The sequence below is a fragment of the Triticum dicoccoides genome, chromosome 2A (genome assembly GCF_002162155.2).
Source record: "Triticum dicoccoides isolate Atlit2015 ecotype Zavitan chromosome 2A, WEW_v2.0, whole genome shotgun sequence".
Taxonomy (NCBI): Eukaryota; Viridiplantae; Streptophyta; class Magnoliopsida; order Poales; family Poaceae; genus Triticum; species Triticum dicoccoides.
The window spans coordinates 356,653,080-356,671,380 of NC_041382.1; the positions used below are offsets into that span (position 1 = coordinate 356,653,080).

General features: G+C 46.5%; 1 pseudogene; it reads right to left on the bottom strand.

The window, feature by feature from the left end:
- Positions 1-18,301, bottom strand: part of LOC119357850 — a 95,940-nt pseudogene that overhangs the window by 5,975 nt on the left and 71,664 nt on the right.

Genomic DNA, 18,301 nt, shown 5'->3' on the forward strand with positions numbered 1-18,301 from the left:
GCTGGAAGCTAATATATCAAATATTTCTACAGTTCCACATCCCAGGCTATTGTCTCATCTTTGTCCTAAGATCCCTCCCTCATTCAGAGGTACAGGGGTCTCTGTCTGGCTCACCTGTGTCTTATCTTTCTCCAACCATGGTTCATAACAGAACTAAGGTTCATACGAGACATACCACTGCAAAACTACCTGCCTATAAATATGTCACCTCCCACTGCAAAGCAGTTAGTTTTACACAACCTTGCAGTCGCAATTTCATCCACATGATTTTCCAGTGGCACACACACAGTGTAGCTGGGGAGCAGGGATCCATTGACCTTCGCAGCAGTGAAATGAAGAAAACTCACCTTGTGTCAACATTGACGCCAAGTGGAACAACAAGCCTGTGTGGCCACTGGAGCATGTCATTGACAATTGAATTGACAGTATCCTAATTGAACGAAGAAGAATCAGCTCTAACATAATCTGTTAGTAGAATCTCAATGTTCAAAAAAAAAAAATTCAAATCATCTTACATCAATCATATCAGAAAGTCCTGGAATAGCAGTCAGACTACCCCCAACAGCCTTCAATGTGTACTGTATTTTAGGCTCTGGCTGAAGCACAAAGAAACCCAATAAACGATTATACAGGAAATGCGCATCTTTGATAATGCAAAAGGTTCCACGCATCAGGAATGCCATTTATAACTTTTCTTGTGAAATGTTGTCGACACAAATATTACATCTAAAAACCTTTCAACTATAGCAGGAGCTTCATAGCATGAATCTTCGTTACCAAATTGTCTCATGGAAATGCCACCAGGATCAACACATCAGACTGGTGGTACCAAAGTTGCCATATAAAAAAACTGGCAGTGTCTAAACTGCTACCATGATATACTGCAAGAAATAGGTTCTCTTTGTGGGTTAAATGTTTTTTTTACCAGGGTGGGTCAAATGTTAAAGCCTTCCCAGGTTAAACTATGTTTTGGATCCATTCTGAGGTAAGCACTGGGACTATTGCTGCAGGGGAAACAAACTACTACCAATAAGTGCAAGGAAATGAAGCAAATAAATCTTCTTCAAGAAATTCCAATTTTATGTCATCTTAATTACGAAGCAGTCCACAGTTAATAAAAGAGTAGACACTCTGCTTTTGTTGTCCAGTGTGTAAGTTGAAAACTCATCTCAGTTAACATTATACTCTTTTTCTTCCTATCTTCAATTCAAAATCAGATGTTCTCTTGTGTGAAGCTACGAATAAAAATATACTGAAGAAATTGCCAGTTTTTGTATATTTTTCTCATACAAAAACTGCTTAGTAGTAGATACATGCCTCTGCGAGGAGAGCAACGACAACAGCAGAGATGCAGGGAATCTCTTCTGATAGTTGAAATACGACACAAACAACGGTAAAGACCTGGAGATCCTTGAGCTGAGAGATCATCTTACGAAACCTTTTATCCCAAACAAGTTGGGGTAGGCTAGATATGAAACCCTTTCACGAGGACTTCCCAGGAGGTCACCCATCCTAGTACTACTCTCGCCCAAATGGGTTTCATACCCAAAAGACTGGCTAGTTTTTACGTTGGTTCGCCAAGCCTATCACAACCCTTAGATATGAAACCCTTTCACGAGGACTTCCTAGGAGGTCACCCATCCTAGTACTATTCTCGCTCAAATGGGTTTCATACCTATGGGACTGGCTAGTTTTTACGTTGGCTCGCCAAGCCTATCACAACCCTCCTCCTTTACCCGGGCTTGGGACCGGCTATGCCTAGAAGACATAGGCGGAGTTATCCTTGAGCTGAGAGATGGTTCACAAAAAAGTATAATTAATAAGAACTCACTCCTACAAGGTTAACCACAGTAAAGACAGAGAAACAGTCAAAACCTGAATAGGCAGTGATGCAACTCGAGCATCAACAGCAAGGATTATGCTTGGATCACCACCCCAACGGAAATCTATATCCATTATGATTTGGCCTGGCTGAAGATTTTGGATACGGATGCCTTCACAAAAAATAACAACGCATGATATCTTTCAGTCATACTCCCTCCATTCCACAATGTAGTGCTTCCTCTATCCACGTGTTTCAACTTTGACCGTAAATTTAACTACCAAGACCGATTGCGGCGGGAGCAAAAATTATATCAGTGAATTCGTATTCGAAAGAAGTTTTCAATTATATAATTTTTTCTCCTGCCGCAGTTGGTCTCGTTGGTTAAATTTATGGTCAAAGTTGAACCTCGGGAAGCGCGGGCGCACTATATTTTGGAATGGAGGGAGTACTTATTTAGTACAGAAGCAACGAGATTAAAATTTAGCTTAGTGTGGTATGAGTAAACGTGGAACGTGAACTCATATAAATATAAACATGAAAGAAAAATAAGGTCATTAACATCACAACTGGCCGGAATCAGAGTAATAATCTCAACTGAAGAACAACTAAAAATTGCATCCCAAATGCACCAGTATCTCATACCAAGGTTTCTTAACATGGTCCCTCTTACATCCTCATTTCACATGAGAGGCAAGAGTATATAATAGATCTGAGCCGTTGCTTCCATTAAGTAGTGGGTCTGAGTAACTCTTACCTTCTTACTTCCCATGTGAAAAGAGGAGGTAAGAGGGACCATGTTAAAATTGCTTTTACCGAGGTAACATTTTTCTTTGCTGACCATAAGTTAAAACGGGTGGAACAGCATTCTTGATTCAGGGCCTAGCGCAGCAAGTATGAAGGAAGGGGGGGGGGATGTTTGTTACTGAATAGGGGACAAGCATCTATCTTGCCAAGAGTGAACTCAAGAGATTGTAGAGAGGTTTGAGGTAAGAAATGCGGTTGGTATATTTTATGAGTTTAATCATTTGAGGCAAAGAGGAAGCCTACAAGAGTACAAGTTGCGCAGAATTGCCTGAATTGCAGGCTGCCTTCTTGAGGTGCAAACCTTATTACGACGACTGTTAAGTTATATACCATGCATAGATGTTAGGCAATCTCTCACCTTACCTCTCTAGCCCATTCTGTTAATATTCGGTTGTTCTGATTGACTATTCTTGCCTTGCAAGGCACCTTGTACAAGCTATACAAACATACGAGAACTGGACGCCCCAAATCCCTTCTCCTTTGCATGGTATTGGCCACAGACTGATCCTACCTCCAGCTATGCCTCTCCCAATCCAATCTCCCATGACCACCATAAACACCTCAGACGACTCAGTATGCATGTAGAAACCGTTTCGTTTGGGTGGATCTCATGCCGCCGCAGCACCCCGACTCGCTAGTGGATCTCACGCCGCCGCAGCCTAGCCTCCCCCATTCCCTTTGGTTCCTCGCCGCCGCCAGAGACTGGTGCCAGAGGCAAGCCCGGGGCGCAGCCAAGGAAGGTGGCGATGGGGAGCATGTTGTGCGCTCGGGGGTAGGCTCCTGGATCAATTGGGACACTGCTTGGCTCGGCGGGTGGTGTCTGATCTAGATCAGGATACCTCCATTCCTTCCCCTGCTCTCCGGTGTGATTCGTATGGATCTGGGTCGCAACACTTGCCGGTCCTCGATGCGAATGTTGCTGGATGTGGGGATGAGAAATCCCTCACCAGCACTGGTCAGCCGCGACGGCAGCCACACCCAAGGGCGCTGTTTTTCCTCCATGGAGACGTTCGTCAGTTCTGCTACTACCTCCATCCCATCATTTGTCTCTAAGATGAAAGCCCTAACTGCGGCGGGCAAGGACAGCGCCTTCGGAGTCGTTCCCTTCTTGAAGGCGCCGCCTTGGGAGATAGGTTGCTCGTGGACACCATTGGGTTGGCATTGGTGGCGATCTGGATCAGGAGGTGGTGCGGTGTGGCATCTACCGCGTCAGTGACGCGGTCTCGGCGGCCTGGCGCAGCGGGGTCTCGATGATGGGCGTGTGTTGATGGACGCGCGCAGGGTCGTGGCATTGTTTGGTGTCGTGGTGGCGTCGACGGCAGTTGGGCCTGGCAAGGTTAATGCATTGATCTCTCTAGAAATTGGGATGGCAGAAGATGGAGCGTGCGCATACGGTGCACGCTGAGGGTCTGCTAGAACGGTTGGTGATCTCTGCTCGCCGTGGGGCGGCTTGGTGGGGCCACCGGATTAGATGGTGCATGGTAAGGGCACATCATCAAACTAGTAGGTGTAGCGACTCTGCTAGAACGGTTGGTGATCTCTGCTCGCCGTGGGGCGGCTTGGTGGGGCCACCGGATTAGATGGTGTGTGGTAAGGGCACATCATCAAACTAGTAGGTGTAGCGACTTTGATCCCCAGGAAGGTGGTTTTGGGTTGATCCATGTATTTATTTTGTCAAACTATGTTGAATAATACAATAAAGATGGATGTGTGCGTTGCTCGATGCAGAGGCTGGGGGTTATCCTCCTTTTCAAAAACAAAAACCATGAACACCTCATTTACCATGGGTGTGCTGTCCTCGCCCGCCCGGCTCTACGCAACGACCGCGGCACTCTCCTCCGCCATGGTCCCGGCTACGTCGTCGGCCTCACTCGTCGTCAATGTCACCGACATCCTCTACCTCGAGGCCTCCACTTCTCGAAGTGGAGCATGCTCATCAACGTCCTTTTCGGCAAGTACGAGCTCACCAGTCATGTCTATGATGACACCCTGGCTGCCGAACTTCTCCAAGGTTGTATGGCCCCATCATCAAGGATGTCTTCGACATCATCATGGTGGAGAACCAACCGCCCATGAGGCATAGACGCTCACCCACGCCTTCCAAGTCAGGGCGGAGTTGTGTGTTCTCACCCAAGGCAATCTCACCATCACCGCCTAGTGTCATCTCCTTAAGTCGTTCTATGAAACACTTCTAGACATCAGGCAACCCATGACCGACCAGACGCTCGTGCAAGACTACCTATGTGGCCTCAACTCACGCTTTGCTGACGTCTCGACCCTTGTCACCGTTTAGGTTCCCTTCCCTACCTTCATGCAAACCAGGTCGCTCCTCCTGCTATGAGAGACACAGCTCCTCCACACCGGCTAGTCGGCACCACAAACAGCTCTCTACGCCAACTATGAGTATGGCGCCATTAGCGACTACAACAGCGACCAGAACTCCAGCACCGAAACCACCTTAAGAAAAAGACTACCTTAAGAAAAAGACTGACAACGACAACTTATGTGGCAACGGTGGTGACCGCACCCCAGCAGCAGCAGCCGATGCAACACCGACTCGCGCATCTCCCCGGTGGGCGTTAGCCCCTAGCTCAACGATTGAGGTCGGCACAACCTCCCAAGGTATGTACACTGAGCCGTTCAGCTGACAGTCGTAGATAAGCTCACTTCCTTTTCTCCTTTCTCCCCTCATGATCTCATCTCCTCTAATCCTCCCCTCCAGATGGATCCTTCTACTCAACCTACCAACCTAAGGGCACAATTGTGGAGCCATGTTACAGTTATAGAGAAATCAGTTGTTGTTCCTAGCTTCTATACACTTTTTTGGAGAAAAAAGAAAATAGTAAAACATATCCCCGTATTGGTGCTTTTCCAAAATGGTGAATTTACGTATCCGTATCAGCCCAATATTGATACACATATCTGTATCAGTGCATTCTAGATACTAGAGAATCGAAAAACAAAAAATGAGACCTTCGATCTTTGGCGAGACATTTCCAAGAGAGAATTTGTTGAACTTCAGAGATTTTATTCCTGGAGGTCGATAATCATCTAGCAGGGGTTCAACAGATTCCTTAACAACTGCAGTTGCAGCCTAAACCAAAAGAGAAATATAGTTAGTACTTAGTAGTACACACATGGCATATAGACATTACTGTAGAATAAAAAACAGAAAAAAAAACCTTAGGTGCACAGGAATACGGGGTTGTATTAAAACAAAGAATACAACCATTCGTCTTGATCAACACATTCATGCTATTTACCAGTGGCCAGAAGGAAACGGCTTAGGACACCATTTCACTTTGTGGAAACTATAAATAATTTGAAGTATATTATTTTGACATAGTATCCATACATACAAATATGATAATTGGTGTGACCAGCACCAAAGTTGAATCTCCAAACAACATTTAATAGGCTCTTAATAGCATAGAAGGTGCTATGTTCATGACCGTGATCATCAAGTCTAGGATGCAAAGATTGAATAAAGAAGGGATACTCCAAATGCCAAAATCATTTTGTTACACTCAGTAAATCTTCGCGGTGCAGCAACAAAAGTGAGAGAAAATTTCAAGCTGTTTTGTGCTAGTAATAGGAAGTTAACAACATAATCAACATAACCAAAAAGAATATCAAACATACCCCATGAAATGCCAGGACTGGAATGCACAGAAAATTAAAGAACAACCAGTCTGTAGTTCAACAGCTTGCTGAAACAACATACACTAAGGGACCGAAATTGCTATAAAGGGACACCACATGTCCGTTACTAGCAAGCAGGATTTTCCAATTGGCAAAGTATTTTATCATTTACGTTACTCTAAATTTTCTTAAGAGCCAAAAGAAAATCTTACTTGTGAAACAAAAGGTCAAAGTTTGCTGAGATGCTTGTTCAGCCATTTCACCTGTGGGGACAAAAAATGTAGGCAGAATATCCATTGATCATGTTGAGAAATGAAGTAAGCATGAACAGTTTCTCATAAACTAGCTGCGCGTACAAAATTTACTAAGCAGAAGATGATAGAAGCTCCACCTCACAGAAATGTCCTCGTCTTTAGGCAAATACAAACCAACAATTCTTGAGCTTTAAAATATTACCCCTTCATGTAATTACTGCATGTTAGCCTATCATGGTATATTACTTTATTAAAAGTCTTTCTATTTGGGCATCATTGAGTGAGTCAGTGAGACGATCTAGCTGTCGATCCAGATACGTTTGATGTAAGATCCTTACGTTCCTTCTTTTTCTCCTCTTCTTGAGCTCCATCAAGAGATTTGATCATGTTCACTAGACGGATTTATTAGTGCCCTCATGGAGGCAGTAGCAAGGTCGGTTGTAGGCATGGAGGCAGTAGCAAGGTCGGTTGTAGGCATGGAGGCACAGCGCACCATCAGCCATGGGCGGCAAGTGATGATGGCCTAAGAAAGGAGTGGATAGTAGAGTGGGCAGGGCAGCACCGGCATGTGTAGGCATTGTACGAGACGTGGTATGGTAGTGCAAGGAGGTGGTGCGGTGCGGTCAAGGTTTTTGTGCCGCGGAGTCACGTCAAGTCACGATGCCTCCAGCTCAGTGATTAGCCTGATCTTGTCAGTGATTAGTCACCATTAATCGCCTGGTCACAACCTTTTGCTGCACCGGCTCGGCGATTAGTCGGCATCTAGTGGGCGAGTAAAAAAGCTTGGGTGTGCACTCAGTCCCAGGTGGTGGGAGAGTTCTATGCAAATGCACAGAAGAGAAAGGGGGAGTGGTGAGGTGGTAGGAGGAGGATGCCTCGGGGGGAGAAGATGGGCAAGGGATTGAAGAGGACTCGGAAGAGAAGGAGATCCAAAGATGCGGAAGAAGTTGAATTTGACAGGGCGCCCAAACCTTCAGTGATTCAGACATCTGACACCTTTTTCGAAAAGGAGATTGAAACTCCAGCCTCTGCATCAATGTGATACTCCCTTTGATTTGAAAAGTCAAACTTTGACCAAGTTTATAGAGAAAACTATTTGTATCTACAGTACAAAATACATAAAATATGGAACTACATGTTATGATGAATCTAATGATATATGTTTGGCATTCCATATTTGTGAGGTTTGACTTTCAAAACATCTGTATGCGCACGTTATGGAATGAAGGGAGTACATAATATCTAACAGGCTTCAATAGTAATTCATCGAGGTCATCAAACAAGAAAATCGTACCAGACCTGCCTAGGTCCACCTACACTTGCATCTCGAGATGCCTACATGTACATATAACTTAAGTGAAGAAAAAACCTTTCCAAGACAGACATTCCAAGTACTACAGTCTACCACTCGTGAATCCAGTGGTCAAGTCCGTGAATTCTAGTTTCTCTTGTATGTAGTCCCTCTGTAAAGAAATATAAGAGTGTTTAGATCACCAAAATAGTGATCTAAATGCTTTTATATTTCTTTACGGAGGAAGTAGTTAACAAACACACGACTAAAATCGCACTAAAGACAAATCAGTTGAACTAGTGCTAACCTGCTCATACTGTGGGAAGGATATCCACTCGGGGAAACTGTCGCCGCAGAGCTTCTTGAGGTCCTCCCTGCCAAGAGACCCAAGGACCTTGATATCCGCAGCCTGTAAATGTTCGCTTCACAAATAAATGAAAAGTCGCAACCGCAAAACGAGCTTCGCAGTGTTAGACTATGTATAGCTTCTGTACCTATGTACGTATATGGTACATATTGTAACACAACCATTATATATAATGAGATAAGCCACCCCTAGAGGATTGTGCTGGTTCCCCAAAACTTATTGTCTTACATGGTATCACGCTAGGTTACGATCGCTTCCGCTTCTAAACCCTAATACCCGCACCGCCGCCGCAGCCGCCGCCGCCTTCACCGCCGCCGCCACGCCACCGATCGCGCCGCCGCCATGTCGAGCGCCGCCACCACCGGTTCCACTGCTGCGGGCTTCCTCCCGGCCTCTCTTGCGGCTCTGCTCAACCTCCCGCTCGATGCCGTCTCTGTTCCGGCTTCGATCGGGACAAGGAGCATCGGCTCCGTCTTCTCCACGCCGCCGGCGCCCTCGCTTGGGCGTGACCTCGTGGTCCACACCGCGGCGCCGCCGTCCGCTGCGGACTCCGCAGGCGTCGTCCCGCCGCTCCTGCCGCAAGCGGATCACACTGCCCCGCTGGCGGGGTTGGCGGCGTCCGCCCCGGCCGCGGGCCTTGCGGCGTCCGCACCGGCCGCGAGCTTTGCGGCGCCCGCCCTGGCTGCGGTCCCGCCTCCTCCCGCATCGGCTTCGGTGCCTCCGGCTGCCTCCATGGTGTTTGCACCCCAGGCAGCCTCCTCGATGGGATTGTCTTCGCCGCCGCCGTTTCACTTCGGTCATCTCATCACCATCAAGCTCTCCGCCGACAACTACATCTTCTGGCGTGCGCAGGTTCTCCCGCTCTTGGGGAGTCACTACCTGCTAGGCTACGTCGACGGATCGCTTCCCTGCCCACCCGCGCTGGTAGACAGCGTGCACAGTCCGTTCTACAATCCGGCCCATCGCGTCTGGACGGGGCAGGACCAGGCGAACCTCTCCTCCATCCAGGGGTCGCTCTCGCCGGCAGTTGCCGGCCTTGTTGTCTTCGCGAAGACGTCTCATGAGGCCTGGACCATCCTTGAGCGCACCTTTGCAGCGCAGTCCCAGGCTCGTGTCTCTGCACTCCGTCGTCAGCTTGGAGAGTGTCAGAAGCTTGACTCCACTGCCACTGAGTTCTACAACAAGGTCAAGGGCCTCGCCGACACATTGGCCTCCATTGGACAGCCCCTCACCGACTCCGAGTTCAACTCGTTTATTGTCAATGGTCTTGATGATGAGTATGATGCCTTAGTCGAGATCATCAACGAGCGGGGCAACTCGACACCCATGCTGGCACACGAGGTTTTCTCTCGGCTCCTTCTCACTGAGCAACGGGTCGAGACTCGCCGCACCAGGGGCACTGGCTCCCTCTCGGCCAACGCCGCCACCAAGGGTGGCCGCTCTTCTTCATCACCCCGGTCTCCCTTGGGGCTGCCACCGTCGCCCGCCTCGCCCCCCCCACCTACTGCGACCTTACCGGGGGCTGGCGGTCCACGTGTGTGTCAGCTTTGTGGCCGCGATGGGCACTGGGCCTCCAAGTGTCATAAGCGCTTCCAGCGAAGCTTCCTTGGTCTTGGCAATGACGGCAAAGATACACGCAACAATGCCCGTCAGGTCGCCATGGCTGATCGTCCCGCGCCGCAGAAGCAACAGGGACACACTCAGTCCTACTCCATCGATCCACACTGGTACATGGACTCTGGGGCGACAGAGCATCTAACCAGCGAGATGGGGAAGCTTCACACTCGTGAACCCTATCATGGCTCCGACAAGATCCACACCGCCAATGGAGCAGGTATGCACATCTCTCATATTGGTCAAGCATCTCTTCTCACTAGACATGCCAATAAGAGTCTTCAGCTTCGCAATGTTCTTCGAGTTCCATCTGTGACCCGTAATCTTCTTTCAGTTCCTAAACTCACACGTGATAATAATGTGCTTTGTGAATTTCACCCTTTTGATCTTTTTATTAAGGATCGGGGCACGAGGGACATTCTTCTTAGTGGGCGGTTGTGCCAGGGCCTCTACCGTCTGGAGCATCCTGGTGTCGCTCGTGTTTTCAGTGGAGTTCGGGTCTCTCCGTCGCAGTGGCATGCTCGTCTTGGTCACCCGGCCACACCTATTGTCCGTCATATTTTGCGTCGTCATGAGCTTCCTAGTTTGTCTAGTCATAAAGATGTAGCAGTGTGTGATGCTTGTCAGCAGGGGAAGAGTCATCAACTTCCTTTTTCGGAGTCCAGTCGTGAGGTGAAACATCCTTTAGAACTTGTGTTTTCAGATGTATGGGGTCCTGCTCAGACTTCTGTCAGTGGTCATAATTACTATATCAGTTTCGTTGATGCTTATAGTCGCTTTACCTGGCTTTACCTTATTAAACGCAAATCTGATGTGTTTGATATTTTTGTTCAGTTTCAAAAACATGTTGAACGTCTTCTCAACCACAAAATTGTTCATGTCCAGTCAGACTGGGGGGGCGAGTATCGCAACCTCAACTCTTTCTTTCAGTCGCTTGGGATAGCTCATCGTTTAGCATGTCCACATACACATCAGCAGAATGGTTCAGTCGAACGTAAGCATAGTCATATTGTTGAAGCTGGTCTTACTCTTTTGGCCCATGCATCTGTTCCGTTTCGGTTTTGGAGTGATGCTTTCACCACTGCATGCTTTCTCATCAACCGTACTCCTACTCGTGTTTTAAACATGAAGACTCCCATTGAGGTTCTCCTTAATGAACAACCTGATTATACCTTTCTCAAGGTATTTGGGTGTGCTTGCTGGCCGCATCTTCGTCCATATAACAAGCGCAAGCTTGAGTTTCGTTCTAAGAAGTGTGTTTTTCTTGGCTATAGCTCTCTTCATAAAGGTTACAAATGTCTTCATGTTCCCACTAATCGTGTCTATATATCTCGGGACGTCGTGTTTGATGAGCATGTTTTTCCCTTTGCCAACCTTCCTGTGTCCACTGTCGAACCACCATCCCTGCATTCATCCTCTGTTGCTTCTGACCAATTTGATGATGTTGCATACTCTCCTTTGCTGTTACCTAACCATGGTGCAGGAACCGGACGTGGAGCTCGTTTGGAGCTGTTGGAGGATTCAACATCACCATCGTCGTCTTCTGGTGGGCACGTCGATCGCCCTATGTTGCATGGCATCGATTCGCGTGCCCATGCATGGTCACCCGACGAGCCCGTCGCGCCGAGCATCTCCACTGCTCGGTCCGTTTCGCCAGCGGCCGCCGAGTCGCCCGCGGCTCGGCCCGTCACGCCGTCTTCGCCTGCGGCTCGGCCCGTCACGCCGTCTTCGCCCGCGGCTCGGGTCCTCACGTCGCCTTCATCAGCGGATCGGCCCGCGACACCGGCCGCGCCACGGCCCACTATGCCGAGCTCGCCATCGGCCCAGTCTGTGATGCCGGAGTCGCCAGCTGCTTCGTCTGCTCTGCCGGTTTCGCCGGTGGGTCGGCCTTCTTCGCCAACCGAGTCCGAGGCTACCGTGACTGGCTCCTCGTCACCGGCTGACTCGTCAACGTCGCCGTCCTCCAGCCCGTTGCAGGCTGCTCCGTCGACCTCGGTGGTTCCTGTGTCCCGACCACATACACGCAGTCGCAGTGGCATTTTCAAACCTAAGGAACGTAAGGATGGTACGGTTGCTTGGTTGGCTGCTTGTTTGGCTGCTGCTGTTGGGGATCCATCTTCTGAGCCTCGCTCATATCAGGCCGCCCTGCGCATTCCACATTGGCGAGAGGCTATGGAGCAGGAGTTTCATGCTCTTCTTCGTAACAAGACATGGACTCTCGTTCCTCCACCATCACGGGTAAATGTTATTGACTCAAAATGGGTATTCAAAGTGAAGAAGCATTCGGATGGATCTATTGAGCGTTACAAAGCGCGACTTGTTGCTCGCGGTTTTCGGCAGCGTCATGGTCTTGACTATGAGGACACCTTCAGTCCTGTCGTCAAGCCTACCACTATTCGGCTTCTTCTCTCCATTGCTGTTTCTCGTGGTTGGTCACTTCGTCAACTTGATGTGCAGAATGCTTTTCTACATGGATTTTTGGAGGAAGAGGTTTATATGAAACAGCCGCCTGGTTTCTCTGATCCTGATCGTCCTGACTATATCTGTCGTCTTTCCAAAGCACTATATGGTTTGAAGCAAGCTCCTCGTGCCTGGCATGCGCGCCTTGCCTCTGCCCTTCGTGCTCATGGGTTTGTGCCGTCTACTGCTGACACTTCGTTATTTCTTCTACAGAAGCCAGAAGTCACTATGTATCTTTTGGTATATGTCGATGATATTATCCTTGTCAGCTCTTCTCAGTATGCTGCTGATGCTCTTGTCTGCTCTCTTGGTGATCAGTAAGGATGTTTTGTTAATATTGTAGTGCTCTATCCATCCATGTCTTTGTTTGCAATTATGGAGCACCCTAGCTTGAGTCAATCGAGCTCTACTTTTGCTACTTTGTGAATCTGGGTAGATTGTCAACTTGTTTGCAATTTTGCCGGTGTTGTTGTAGTTGATCCGTGCATGCTATGCTATTGTTATTGCCATATCTAGCTTTTATTTTATGCCTTCTAGATGGATGTATGCTTGTCTTGCCATGAATTGCTCTGTAGTGAGTGCATCGAGCTCGTAAACATGCCTACTTGAGTTATATTTCAGCATGTGTCAGTTTTTCACTAAGTCTGAAAACTGATTATGTTTTTGCTATGTTCACTTGTTTGCAATTGTATTTTCTGATCCCTTTTGGCTCAAGGTCACTAAGGGACTTTGTTAAGATCTTTGAGTAGCTACATGCCATGCTTTACTTTGTCATGTTCAGGTCCTGTAGCATGTAGTTTTGTTGCTCCGACGAGGGCTACCTGATCTGAAATTCCAGGCGAGTGTTAATTTCACTAAGTCCGAGATCTGTTCGTCATATGCATTTTTGCCATGCTTGTTTGAACCTGTTAATGGATGAATTGGCCGTAGTTCAGTGCTAGACTTTTGTTAAGCATCTTGTGTGCATCCCTGCCATGTATTTTTTTGTCATATTTGGTGGCTGTAGCATGTTCATTTCGTTGCATTTAGATGCCTACTTGATGTAAATCGCAGACCGGTGTCATTTTTGAATCGCTTGCCATTTCCAAACCGTAACTCCGATTCCGGTGTTCTTTATATCGTTTTCAAGCGATTTCGTCTCATCTTTCCAGCGGCACACTTGGTTTTCCATGTTGAGGCCAGGTTCATGCATTTCCTGTCATATCTTGCATTTTGCATCCCGCATCGCATTCCGCATAGCATATCATCTTTGCATCGTGTTGTTTGAGTTGCACGTGGTTGATTATATCCTTGTTGCTTGTTTGTCTTGTTTGGGTAGAGCCGGGAGACGAGTTTGCTAACGAGGAGCCCATTGAGTTTGCTTTTGAGGATCCAGTCAACTCTGACAACTGTGCAGGCAAGATGATCATACCCTCGAAATCACTACTATCTTTGCTATGCTAGTTTGCTCGCTCTTTTGCTATGCCATTGCTACGATGCCTACCACTTGCTTGCAAGCCTCCCAAATTGCCATGTCAAACCTCTAACCCACAATTGTCCTAGCAAACCGTTGATTGGCTATGTTACCGCTTTGCTAAGCCCCTCTTATAGCGTTGCTAGTTGCAGGTGAAGATTGGAGGCCGTTCCTTGTTGGAACATTTATTTACTTGTTGGGATATCATTATATTATCTTGCTATCTTAATGCATCTATATACTTGGTAAAGGGTGGAAGGCTCGGCCTCTCGCCTAATGTTTTGTTCCACTCTTGCCGCCCTAGTTTCCGTCATATCGGTGTTATGTTCCCGGATTTTGCGTTCCTTACGCGGTTGGGTTATAATGGGAACCCCTTGATATTTCGCCTTGATTAAAGCTTTTCGAGCAATGCCCAACATTGGTCTTACCCTTTGCCACCTAGCCTCTTTTTCCCTCGGGTTTCCGGAGCCCGCGGGTCATCTTATCTTAAACCCCCCGGGCCAGTGCTCCTCTGAGTGTTGGTCCAAACTAGAGTCCTGTGCAGAGCCCCCTCGAGGAAACTCGAGGTTTGGTTTTAGTTGTATGGAGCGCTCATCTGAGTGTGCCCTGAGAAAGAGATATGTGCAGCTCCTATCAGGATTTGTCGGCACATTCAGGCGGTGTTGCCGGTCTTGTTTTAACCTGTCGAAGTGTCTTGAGTTACCGAGATACCGAGTCTGATCGGAACGTCTTGGGAGGAGGTCTATTCCTTCGTTGACCGTGAGAGCTTGTCATGGGCTAAGTTGGGACTCCCCTGCAGGGATTGAACTTTCGAAAGCCGTGCCCGCGGTTATGGGCAGATGGGAATTTGTTAATGTCCGGTTGTAGATAACTTGAACCTTAATTAATTAAAATGAATCAACTGAGTGTGTTACCGTGATGGCCTCTTCTCGGTGGAGTCCGGGAAGTGGACATAGTGTTGGAGTAATGTTTGCGCAGGTTGCTCTCTAGTTTCTCGCTCGTGCTTTGCCTTCTCTTCTCGCTCTCTTTTGCGAATAAGTTAGCCACCATACTTGCTAGTCACTTGCTGCAGCTCCACTCATATTTTACCTTGCCTTACCTATAAGCTTAAATAGTCTTGATCGCGAGGGTGCGAGATTGCTGAGTCCCTGTGGCTCACAGATTACTATTACACCAGATGCAGGGCCTGATGATTCCGCTCCAGGAGACGCGTATGAGCTCAAGTGGGAGTTCGACGAAGACTCTCAACGTTACTATGTTTCCTTTCCCGATGATCAGTAGTGGTGCAAGTTGGGGGTGAACGGGACCGTTGTCGCATGTTGGGTTCTCTTTTATTTTGGCGCCGTAGTTGGCCCATGAGTGTTTGGATGATGTAATGTTATTTATGTACTTGTTTGATGTGGCGAGTGTAAGCCAACTATGTTATCTCCCCTTTATTATTTATATTACATGGGATGTTGTGAAGATTGCCTAACTTGCGACATATGCCTTCAATGTGATTATGTCTCTAAGTCGTGCCTCGACACGTGGGAGCTATAGTCGCATCGAGGGTGTTACACTTATAGGATCATAGAAGTGGAAGCACCGACAGTTTAAGAATGGGGAAACGAGTCCTTGCTTTGGGCTAAATCCCATTGTTTTGCTTTAGATCATTCCTTGTATTTTCTCCTATCGGGTACACATGCTTTGTAGCATGTGTATACACATGACAATACACAAACGAACACTGTAGTTTGCAATGTCTTTAAACAGGGAACGCATGAAGGTACCTTATTCCTGTCATAAATAAATAAGGAATAAGGAATCACTCAATTTAAGGTGGTAGTGGCCAGGGTTATAGTAGAACCATTAATATTTGGTTCATGTGTTTATGGTGGTGTTTGGTTCTCTAGTCCTAGGACTTTTTCTAGTCCCAACTAAAAAGTCCCGACAGCATGTTTGGTTGGGGGTAGTTAGAGCTAGTGAATGGGAATTGAAGGGGTACGGGACTTCAAATCTATTGTTTGGTTAGGGGGATTGGGAATTGATAAGGGAATAGTCATGGGACTTGAGACTCCAACTCCCACCGTTTTATTAACACGGGAGGGGGTGGGAGTTGGAAGGGAATTGTTTTAGTGAGTCAATCTTAGCCCTTCATCATAACTTACGTTAATTTCCCTTGTCTATTTCCTTGTCAATTCCCACGAACCAAACATGGGAATACAATTTCTCATCAAACTCTCACACATAATTTTCATCATGCGCCAAACAGAGGATTGGGAATAAAACGACTCATCCCATGTCTAATCTCAATACAACTCCCTACATTAAACTCCCATTCCCCTTCCCATTTTTTGCCAAACACGCTGCTAGTCCCTAAAAAGTCCCTCCCTGTTTGCTTCTAGAGACTAAAAAGTCCCTAGTCTCTTCCTAAAGGCTATTAAATGACCATGTTGCCCCTAGTATATAGAGAAATAACAATCAAACAATACCATGGGGTGGCGGGCCAATGGGTGCATGGAGGGGCATTGTTGGAAAAGTCCAAAAAAGACTCTCCTTAAGAGTCTTCTTCATTTAGTCCCAAATGCCTAGTTTAGTCCCTAAAAAGTCCTTCCCGTTTAGTAAAAAAGTCTCTAAGAGGGACTTTTTCTAGTCCCTACACAAAAAAGTCCCTGAAAACAAACACCCCTTATATATGTGTAAAAGCACACCTGGTAGCTAAAAACCCAGATAACCCATCTAATAGTTTAGTAGTTAGTACACAAGTAGATTCCCGTGAGAAATTATTTCAATGAGAGTGCTAGCTGCAAGTATATATCTAATTGGTCCAAGACTGAAATCTTAGTTGTTAATCTCTAAAATACAGTACACACTTGTCCTGAAACATAGAGTGTGTTGCTCTGTACAGGAATTGCTCGCATGAACTCCTAAATAGTGTACAGGTGGGAGCTAATTGAAGTCTGCTGCTTGTGAGGTGTCAACCATACACATTTATACATGACCAATTTTATTCGGTAAAGTGGCAAAAACTGTGAAAATGAGTCCTAAGTTTGGGCTAAATTATGTAATCGTCTCTAATGGTTGATATGGTCATAAGCAGCAATCCAGATTAGCTGTTCTGTGATCTTGTTTTATATATAGAGGGGTAACTTCTTAGATGTTTGCAAGTTTTCTTTTTGTAATTTTAACCTCAAAAGTATTTCCTCAATTTGACCATATGTTTTTCTTTGGCCAACTTTGTGCGTCGGTCTAACGGGACGGTTATCGATGTTGGGCAGATGCATCTTGGCTTGCGGCACCAATCTCAGCAATGGATGGATGTGGTAAGAGGGAGAGGCAGGGATAGGTAGTGTACGAGCGGTGGCAAACTCGCCTTTTCGTTATGCAGACGACGAGGCTCGCCAGAGGAGCAACACATATAACCGAAAGGGACGGCGGGTGCTTGGAAAAGGAGATGGGAGGTGCTACGTCGGTGAGAAAAGAGAGGAATGCTGGAGGAGAAGGATAAGGCACATGGGCCCATAGCGAAGGATGGTACATGGGCCAGGAACGGTTCCCTTTTTGTTTGCTTAATGGAAGTTCATTTTTTTGTTTTAATGGTTTTTGTGCACACAATTTGAGCATCAATGATAATTAGTTATTAGTTTTATTTTCTTGTGTTTTTTTTGCAAACGGCGGCATACAACAATAGTTTATATAGTAGGGGTGATGCGGGTGATCATAACTGCTGCTATTAACTGGTTCTCTCTTACATTGATTGCATTTGCCATTTGAATTTATATTACATGCATTGTGTTCTGGTGCGTATATATTTTGGTTCAGATTTGTTACTACAAATTATTCAAATTGTTATCTACCCTGAAGCTGGGTATGTGAGCTCATCTTACAAGGCTATCAAAGTCAAGTCACATGTTTGTTTGTTATCACTCATGGGCGATCCCTAATCCATACCTCCACCTTATCGTTGACAACTTGACATTGTGCATTACCATGGCGGACGTTTCTTCTGTGCATGGATTTCCAAGCACTCCGACCGTCATCACCGCACGTGTGGGTAATCCCTAATCGTTACATGCATCTTGTAGATGATGTATTTGTGTAGAGGATTTTACTTGGCATGTAGCAGGTTTGGATGTTGTTTTTTTGTCAAAACAAAATCATGTTTGTTGATACATTTTTCTGGCTGAACCGTAATGTGTTCCAGTATTGTTTTCATTTTGGGAAACGATTATGCTAAAGTAAGAAATGATTTAGATCCTTTTTATGTTGCTAAAACCCTATAGCTTGCTTTTATGTAGTAGTCCCTCGATGATCTTAGTACAATCTTTGTTGTAGAAAGGAGCACTACACTATGAGTATGCCCTTTGTTAGCTCTGATTTGCCCTTTTCTATAACACTAGCTTATAGAAGGGTGAATGGTGGCAAGTAGGATTATCTCAGTAGTCAATAGTCAGCACCACTACCTGAGATTGCACATTTAGGACCATGGTGGCACAAAGAAAAGGAAGCTTGGTCTGGAACAAATTGCCAAATGCTAGGATCAAGATTTTTTTTCTACGGCATGTCCTTCTCGGGAAAGTTGTTGTCGAGAACTCAATTGATGTGTTCCTTT